This window comes from Protopterus annectens, chromosome 10.part0, assembly GCF_019279795.1.
Source record: "Protopterus annectens isolate FY-2018-M chromosome 10.part0, PAN1.0, whole genome shotgun sequence".
Lineage (NCBI taxonomy): Eukaryota > Metazoa > Chordata > Ceratodontiformes > Protopteridae > Protopterus > Protopterus annectens.
The window spans coordinates 567540457-567549550 of NC_056744.1; the positions used below are offsets into that span (position 1 = coordinate 567540457).

General features: G+C 40.9%; 1 non-coding gene and 1 pseudogene across 1 annotated transcript; both read left to right on the top strand.

Annotated features, from left to right (window-relative positions):
- Positions 1-8212: 8212 nt before the first annotated feature.
- LOC122814585 lies at positions 8213-8331 on the top strand (annotated as a pseudogene).
- A 307-nt stretch (positions 8332-8638) lies between these two features.
- TRNAL-CAG lies at positions 8639-8721 on the top strand. The gene has a single exon. It is a non-coding gene; the product is annotated as a tRNA-Leu (tRNA).
- The last annotated feature ends 373 nt before the right edge of the window (positions 8722-9094 follow it).

The following is a 9094-nucleotide window of genomic DNA, read 5'->3' on the forward strand; positions in this document are numbered from 1 at the left end:
GAGTTATGCTGGATTTCTTCCATAGTTTGGGAAAATTTGATTCTGTGATAGATCTATTAATGAGGATACTAACAGGGTATGATATAACATCAGCTGCAAGTTTTAGGTATCCTGAGGGAAGGTTGTCTGCAGATAGTGAACAAGGTTGGAGTTTAAGAAGCTTTGCACAAATGAGGTGGGAACAGTATTAAGAGAGAAAGAAGTGGTTATAGGGGGGTTAGTTTGAACTATATGTAATGGGTCTAGATTATCAGAGGTGCTGGAGAGAGTGTTATGTGATTGATTTAAAAGGCTAAATATACTGTTAATCAAGTGGGAGTTAGAGATGAGCTGTTTCATCTGGATTTTTGTATGGGGCTGGGGATGGGTTATAGGGGGTTCCAGCATTGAGGAGTGGGGTGATGGATTTCCAGAATTTCTGGGGGGGGGGGGGGGTTGATTGTTTGGTTAAGTAATTGCTGAGTGAAGTAGTTTTTTTTTTTTTTCCATCTGCAATTACTTATTTTTTAGCTAAATTTCGTAGTTTGTATTTGAGATGGGCTGTTTCAGTTTTATTTTTGTGCTATTCCTTCCAGGAACAGTCTGTACAGAGTAGCAGATGCTTGGTTGCTTTTGATAACCAGGGTGTGTGATTTTGCCTAACCCTCGATTCAGATGAGTGCTAGACTGTTAAGGGTTTCTAAGAAAACTCTCTTAAAGTGGCTTAGTCTCTTCCAGAGGTAATATTTTTAGAGGGCTCCAGCTGACAGATTTTAGTATATTATTGAAAATATGTTGGTTGGAATTAGCTAGTATGTAGATGTTTTATAAGTGTGGGATTTTTTGTCATGGGTATGAGCTCTATGGGTGTATACTGGTGAGTGATCACTTAGGAAGTTGGGCAGGCTACTGGTATCCTTATATTTATGGGGGTCTGTGACTAGGATCCAATCTAAGGTTGAACTTTGCTGGTTATTGTTTGTTTGAGTGGGGCTAATATTGAGTTGGGTGAACCCGTGTAGATTGATACTATGTATGGGGGAATTGGAGATTAGGTCATTCCAGTTAATGTTAGTGTCACCTAGAATAATAGTTTCATTAGTTAGATTTTGGGTAGTCCAGGTGAGAAGGTATTCTAATATAGGGATGTTTTGTCCTAGTGGGATGTATAGCACTGCAGTTGTTGTTTGTGGTAGTTTTTGTAGGGTTGCTATAAGAAGCTCTACACTCTGGAAGAATGGAATACATTTTGAGATGGGGGTTATTGTTAGGTGGTTACGGTAGATTAAAGCTGCACGTCCACCTTTTTTATGAGTTCTGTCGGCTCTTAGAATGTTATAACTTGAAGGAACAATTTCAGTATGCAGAATATGAGGTTCAAGCCAGGTTTCAGTTATGGCTGCTATATCCGGAGAATATTGAGATAGCCACACGTGAAATTTGGTAGTTTTATTGCAGATATTCCGTGCGTTTAATGTGATAAGTAAGGAGATGTTTTGCTGGGGAAGATGGGAAGAGTAGTTATTGGGAGAACAGGTTCAGGATTAGGATGGATGTCTCTGCTTTTGGACAGTTTTAGCAGTAGATTTAAGAGCAGTGGAGGGTAGTTGTGTTTGGTATATCTGAGTAGTGAGTGGATTGCTAGTTTTTGTTTGGTAAGGAAGGATTTTGATTTTTTTTAAAGTGTTAAGTAATTATGGTTGAAAAGGGAGGAAGTTTTGTTACAAAAGCTAAGTGGGTTATTGAAAAAAAAAAGAAGAGTTGGTGTTTGAGTATAATAGAGTACAGGGAGTGTTGGTAATGTGCCGTGATTTAGAATGCAAAGTAATATAGAGAAACTTGTGATAAAGAAGGTGGAGTGTAAGGAATTTACCATGCTTGCAGAGATTGAGTTTGAGTAGTAGTGAAGCAGTCTAAGTGGTAAAGAAGTGGGGTGGAGGGAATAGTTAGTGGGATGGGTTGTTAAAGATGAGGTGTAGTAGTATGTGGTGTTGATTGGCTAATACCTTTGCCAAGACATCCAAAACCTCACTTTGCTAGATCTATGGCCAGATCTGCTGCTTTCTGGGGCAGAGCTTCCATTAATGATTTGTGCTGCAGCCACTTGGTCCAATTCTCACACTTTAATTGCTCATTATAAGTTGCACATCTCCAGAAACAGGCTGCTTTTGGTTCTGCGGTACTCTGGAATAACCTTTCATGAGGAGGGCCACCTGGGGTTATCGTAGCTAGGGACTCTGTCCCCTTCATTGAGGAATGAATGAAAATGACAATGTCAGGTATAAAAGTTATGCACTCATCACAACTATGTATCTGTGTTGTCCATTTTCATTCTTCCGCAACTCCCCACCCTCATGCCCCCTCTCTTTTTTTTGGGGGGGGGGGTGGCCTGATAAATTTTTTTGTTCAGAACCACTTTTTGAGCCCCTCTGCTGCTCTTTTTCTTTTAATAACCAATATTCTTAGTTAATAGTGGCAGTAAACTCGATCTGAGATAATACAGTAGTAAGGGGCATTATGGGTGAGGGAAGGAGCTCAAGAGTCAGATCCAGAGAGACTGAAAGAAAAGCAGCAGAGTCTGATCTGAGGTCGGATCTGATACCCATTCACTGAGGAAGAATGAAAATGGACAACACAGATGAATAGTTATGGTGAGTACATAACTTATAAAATCCTGTGAAGGAGGACAGACATTTAAGAAATAAACTACTAGATTTACCATTTCTAAAGCAGTTGCGTAAGAGGGATTTCAGTCCCATTTTAAAGGCAGTGGGGACGATCCTGATTTTCTCAGAGATATTCCAATGGGCAGGAACAGTCATTTAAAAAAACTTGTCAGTACAAGGAAGCTTAAATAGAGATGTAGCTAAAGTCAGGGTATTGTAGTCTGTGAGGTGAGAAGCTTGATCTTTGTGGAACAGCCTAGTTCTAAGGAGTAAGCTGCATCTGTTGTGTAGTGTTTTAAAGATCAGAGAATTCAGAAATATATGGGTAGCCACTTTAGCCACTTATAGTTACAGTAATGCTATGTACCATTGGAGGGGTGAAGAAATCTTAGTATTTGGTTTTGTGTTCCTTGTAAGAACGAGGAATTGGAGGAAAACAGCAGCACGATGAAAGGGAGTACATGGTTTAACCTAGGAATGCAGTTTACTTTTTTTAAAGTTAGAAAGTTAAATAGGAGCAGACCAGCTGAACCTTGCCATAGAAGCAAAGGCACTTTTAAACATGGCCCCAAGGTTCATTAAAGAGTCACTGGAAGTAAAGAATTACTGTGATTGTGCTTACCCCTATTGAAATGCTGACTGCCAAAAATCAAAAAAAAAAAAAATACGAAAACACAGGAGAAGAGTGAATTTTGAAAATTGCAGTTCTCCTTAAAACTTTTTTTCAGTTGGGGCGTGCCCCCCCCGAACTTATATAAACCAACTCCGAGATTGCCATACCTCAGTGAAAGGGGAATATTCTGAAAAATGGCATATTTGACTTAGTATATACAAGTCCAATCTTTTGTTCATTCAGTTTGTGTTGTAGGACTCGCTCAGTCTCAAAGATGCCTATCTTCATATCCCCATTCACCCTCTGATCAGGAATTTTTTGCATTTCTCTTTCTCTTATTTTCAGTTTTTTGCTTTGCCCTTTGGCCTTTCTATTGCCCCAAGGGTATTTATCAAATGCCTCTGCAGGCTTCAAGGGATACAGATTTTGCCCTTAATGGACAGCTTATTTATTCAGGCTCTTTCTCCCAGCAGTCTCCTACAAAATCTCCATCTCGCCAGTCTTTTACAAAGTCTGAGATTCACCATCACTCTCAAAGTTAGTCCTCACACACTCCCTAGGTCATATTTTTCTTGGTTGTAGGATTCAGACCATTTCCATGTTGGCTTCTCTTCCTGCTCCCAAGTTTCTGTCATTGACCCACCTTCTTTCAGTCTCTTCCTCTTTCTTCTATTACAGCCAGGATATTTCTCAGAGTTCTGTGTTTTATGGTCTCCACCATCCCCATGATTTCTTTTGCCAGGCTCCATGTGAGGAAGCTACAGTGGTACCTCAAATTTGTGTGGCTTCAACGTTGTCATCCCCTGGGATTCCCTGTTTCTCTTCTCCCATGTCTCAACCTCGAGCTCCAGTGGTGGTTTTGGCTAATTTATTTCAGTCCAGGACTGCCCTTTCAGGCTCCAGTTCTTTTTCAAGAATTGTTCATAGACACCTCCAGACCTGGGGTGAGGTCCCTCTTGTGGCCCTGTAAATGTTCAGGGTCTCTGGTCTCCTCATCAGAGGTCAGACCATATCAACATAAAAGAGAGGAGGACACTGTTTCTGGCTTTGCAGGCTTTTCTTCCCATCCCACTGAAAATCTTCATGGACAATACTAATGTGATGTACAATCAGCAAGCAGGGTGGAACAAAGTCTTATTTTTGCAGACTAGCTTTTCGGGCTTGAGATCTGGCAATACGTTATCAGGTGACTCAATAGGTAGTTTGCATTCTTTCAGAGCACAGTCTAGTGGCAGACTGAGCAGGTCCAGAAAACAAGCTCACGAATGGATGCTTCAAAGTGATGTTGATTCTGGACATAATCCATCAATGGTGTACTCCTCAGGCAGATCATTTTGCCTCCCCTCTGAACAGACAACTTCCTCTATTCTGTTTGAGTACCAAGTCCTCTGGCTTGGAAAGTGGGCACCCCTTCTTTTCCTTGGAAGGAGTGTTTCTGTATGCCTTCCTCTGCTGCCAATCATTCTTCACAAGATCAAGCAGGACTCTCCCAAAATCTTGGTAACTCCCTTTTGGCCCAGACAGCCTTGGTTCCCCTTTTTTCATCTGGCCAGGGGCAGTCACCGCAAGTTACCTCATTAGGTAGATCTTCTCACATAAGACAAGAGATCCCTTATCCATCCTCACATGTCCACTCTTAAAATGACACAGTGGGTGATAGGGTTTTGATCCCTTATAATTTCTTCTTTTCTGAAGATGTGCTTTGGGTTTTGTAGGAGGCCAGAAAACCTGCTTCCAGAAAAACATAAGTTTAAATGGAAAAGACTTTGTTTGGTGTCTCTCGTGCCATCAGGATCCCTTCTTAGGAGGGGTTCCTCTGGCTCTTTCTCATTTGTATGATGATCTCCATGCTGGCTTGGCATATTCTTAAATTTAAGCTCACCTGTCAACATCTGTTTGTCTGCCATTGAACCCTCCTTGGCCTCTTAGTTTGAGGTCAAACCATTTCTAAAAGGCGTCCTTAATATATCAGGCTCCCAAGAAAGATTATGCCTCCTGCTTGGGGACCTTAATTTTGTTCTTGAAAAATTGACTATGGCTTGTTTTGAACCTGCTAGTTCAACTTCTTTGCAACTTTGTACTTGGAAGACTCTTCTGCAGTTGGCTCTTACTTCGACCAAGAAGGTGTTTGAGCTTCAGGCTGTAATGGCTGTTCCTCCTTTTTAATTTTTCACATAGACAAGGTATCTTCTTACTAATCCTTCTTTTTATGCCCAAGATGGTTAATGAGTTGTCCCTTAATCAGTGCATTCAATTTCTTTTTTTCCTTCTCCACAGTCTGAAGTGAGAAGGTTCTCCACACCTTGGACCTACATAGATGGCTCAGATATTATTTGGATAAAATTAAGGTTATTTGCAAATCTGAGCAACTTTTCTTTTCATCCCAGGACTTTGTATTTAGTGGTTTCCAAGCAAATCATCTCCTCCTGGATCTCTAAGGAGATTTCCTTTCATGGAAAATGTTTGTCTGTGAAGGCACATTCTACTAGGGCAGTCACCTCTTCTAGTGCCTTTTTCAAGGGTTTGGACACCAATTCCATCCTTGAAGCTGCTACTTGATCCTCTATATTTTCAGTAAGCATTACAAATTAGATGTTGTTTTTAGGGCCATGGCAGGTTTTGCCAGAGCTATTTTGCATGGGTTTGTAGAGGACTCTTCTGTACTTTCCTCCTCCCAATCTTAGCTCTTGTACTCTCTTTTCGATGAAGAATACTGCAACAGTGATATGGAAGAACACAGTACAATTATGTAAAATCTTACCATAACAGTAGATGGTCTTCTCTTCACTATTGGAAGTATTTGGTCTCTCCCTCCCTCTTGTATAGTTCTTGCCCCCTGTCTTTTGTTGCCCTCCAGGCAGAGTTTGCTTCCTTTCTGAAAATTTTCTTCTGGATGTACATGTTCTGTGTGTCCTTGGGGGTATTTTGTTCCTTCTTGGGCAGTTCACCTTTATGCCCTACATGGGAGCATACATGTGATGTACGGCACCTATAAAATCCAAATGCTTTGGTATACTAGTCAGACGTTGGGCTGTCTTTGGCAGGATATCCCCTTCATTGAAGAATACTGCCACAATGAAGAGAAGGACATCTACTGTTATGGGTAGAGTTTACAGAACTGTACTGTCTGTAGTAAGGAGTTCATACAGGATTGGCGCTTGAAAAGCTAGACACAGGTCACCTTGAAGCAGCCAATAGATTGCTGAGTGTAAGGAAAGTCATGCTAACCTTTTGGGATACTTGAAAGATTTGAGACCCTTAATATTCTTATTTAGAAATCTTTGAGGCCTTTCCAGTTGAGCTTGGATTTGTACATGCCATATGCTTATGATGGGCTTGAATAAGGGTAGAGTATGGGGTAAAATGATGATTTTGACTCTTGAAAATATTCCCTTTGTAATTAACGGAGTCCGATAGAATTTCTAGACTGTGGTGGAAGCATGATCAAATGTGAGAGTTGTCAATATATTTAGCCAGGTCTCTTATGACAGTCTGTCTGAGAAAGAGTACCATTTATAACATACAACATACTTTTTTTTTTTTTGCCAAACTCCACTACTCTGCACTTTTTTAATTGAACTTTAGACTATTTTAAGTATACCAGGTATATGGATAGCCTAAATTATGCTAGAGCTGTTTGGTATTAGTGGATGAATGGATAACAGTACTCAGCTTGCAGTTAGCAAAGTTGGTGAGTCACATTTCTGTGATATTGGCAAAATAAGATTCAAGCAGGAGAGTGCTTAGAGCGGCTCCCTGTGCAGACCACCCATTACAGTTTTACATTCCGAGAGTGTTCCAGCAGCTTTCACAACCTGGGATCTGTTAAGCAGGCAGTTTGCAATCCAGTGAATGATGTAGGAGTTTATATTTATTTTTTTCAACAGTTCCAGTGTGAGGAATGATTTCAAAAGCCTTTGCCATGTCCAGATAAGCAGTGTGCACAGGGTGACCAATGTCCACAATCTCTATAAACTTTTCAGAGAACCATACTAAATTGCAAAAGTTGAGGAGAAAAATAGCTGGAGAATTAAATGCTGTTTTCATAGCCAACAGTCTGTTTCCGTGGAACATACTAAATCTGTTTACCTGTTGGGCCACCTGGTGAAGGCTAGTACTACAAGTTGAAACGAAGTGATTGGATAATCCTAAAATCTTAAGTTACCAGTACTCAGTATGTTGTTACAAACTCAGTATTTCGGTGATCCTCTGTTTTTTGTTACCAGTGTCTGTGCAGCAGCAGTCTAAAGCTGATGCTAGAATAATAAGATTGATATTGGAGTAACACAACTGGGGATATATGAGGCTGAGGCTGTTAGAGGAGCAGATGCATGCACTGTTTTGCCATGCTTCTGTGAGTTTCCTACCTAATTGTCTTTTTCTGGTGATGTTTTTTGTCTCTCTTCCAAATCTGTTTGCTTTTTCCAAACAAATCATGGTGCAGTGCTCACTTTTTATTATACTTCTGGTCGTGACTGGCCCTTTCATTTCATAATTATGCATGTAGACACCCACAGGATATGTCTGCCAAAGTTCAGTATACCCTAACTTGTGTGGTTATCAAATAAGACCAAAGTTCTAAAGCTAGTCTGCTTAGAGGTGAGGAGGAAGGGGAGGTGTGTGACTGAAGCCAGTAGTAATTATAGCAAAAAAGGAGAACAGTGTCAAAAATTATAAGTGCAATAAAAGCTACTGTTGCTTCTACTCATTGTCCAGTTTGTTCCTTAGCTGTGCCTGACTTCTCATTTGCACTTGTGAGTCCATACATCAGGGATAGCAGCGACTGAATGTCTTGCATGACTGATAAATGCCACTTGCACTAGTGACACTAGGTAAATAACTGTTAATATGGTTCACACCCGGGAAAGAGAGAGAATAATTAGACAAATAGTGCATATGAAAATAACAACTGAGCAGTTAGCTATGAAGGCCAGCAGAAAAATCTTTACCCTTTGTCTACGGCCATACCACCTTGCATATGCCTGATCTTGTCTGATCTCGGAAGCTAAGCAGGGTTGGGCCTGGTTACTACTTGTGTGGAAGACTGCTTGGGAATACCAGGTGCTGTACGCTTTTGCACACTGACACAGCAGAGGGCAGTGCAGCCTCAACTTTTGCTGTTTTAATTACTAAAACGTCCGCTGTTTAGACAGTAAATCTTTCAACTCTTTAACTGTCTGAATTCAGATCATGTAATTTCAGTACTGTTTTTGTTTTCATTCACAATTTTTTTTATTTACTACCATGGGTGGGTTAATTGTACATGAACATAGTGTGAAGGAGAACGGTCAGGCAGCTTCCATCGGTGAGCAGCTGTTAACTTGCAATGTGCTCATCTTAAAAGTTTGAACATTGGGGAAATAAAGCAGTTATTAACTATGTCAGGATGGCCGAGCGGTCTAAGGCGCTGCGTTCAGGTCGCAGTCTCCTCTGGAGGCGTGGGTTCGAATCCCACTTCTGACAAGAAATTTTTGCTGCTGCTAATTGGAAGCAATCACTCCTTTGAACAAGCAAATAAGGTCACTGGTGAAATCTTCTAAGCCTAACTTCAAGTCTACATTGGCCACTTCGACTAAGGAAAATCACAAGGCCTTCTTCACATATGTCTGCAGTTTGAAAGATAACACCCAAATCTGCTCTGAACTGGTGGTCAGTAACATCACATACACAAATGCCATACATATAGCCAATCTGCTTGCGGACAGGTTCACTGAAAACTTCACCCCCTGGACCCCCCCCATCAGTAAACCAGTACATCCCCAGCACCTGGCCCCTCCTCCCCTCATCAGGGAGCAGGTGTTTAATGCATTCTCAAAGGCATGAAATACAGTTTCCA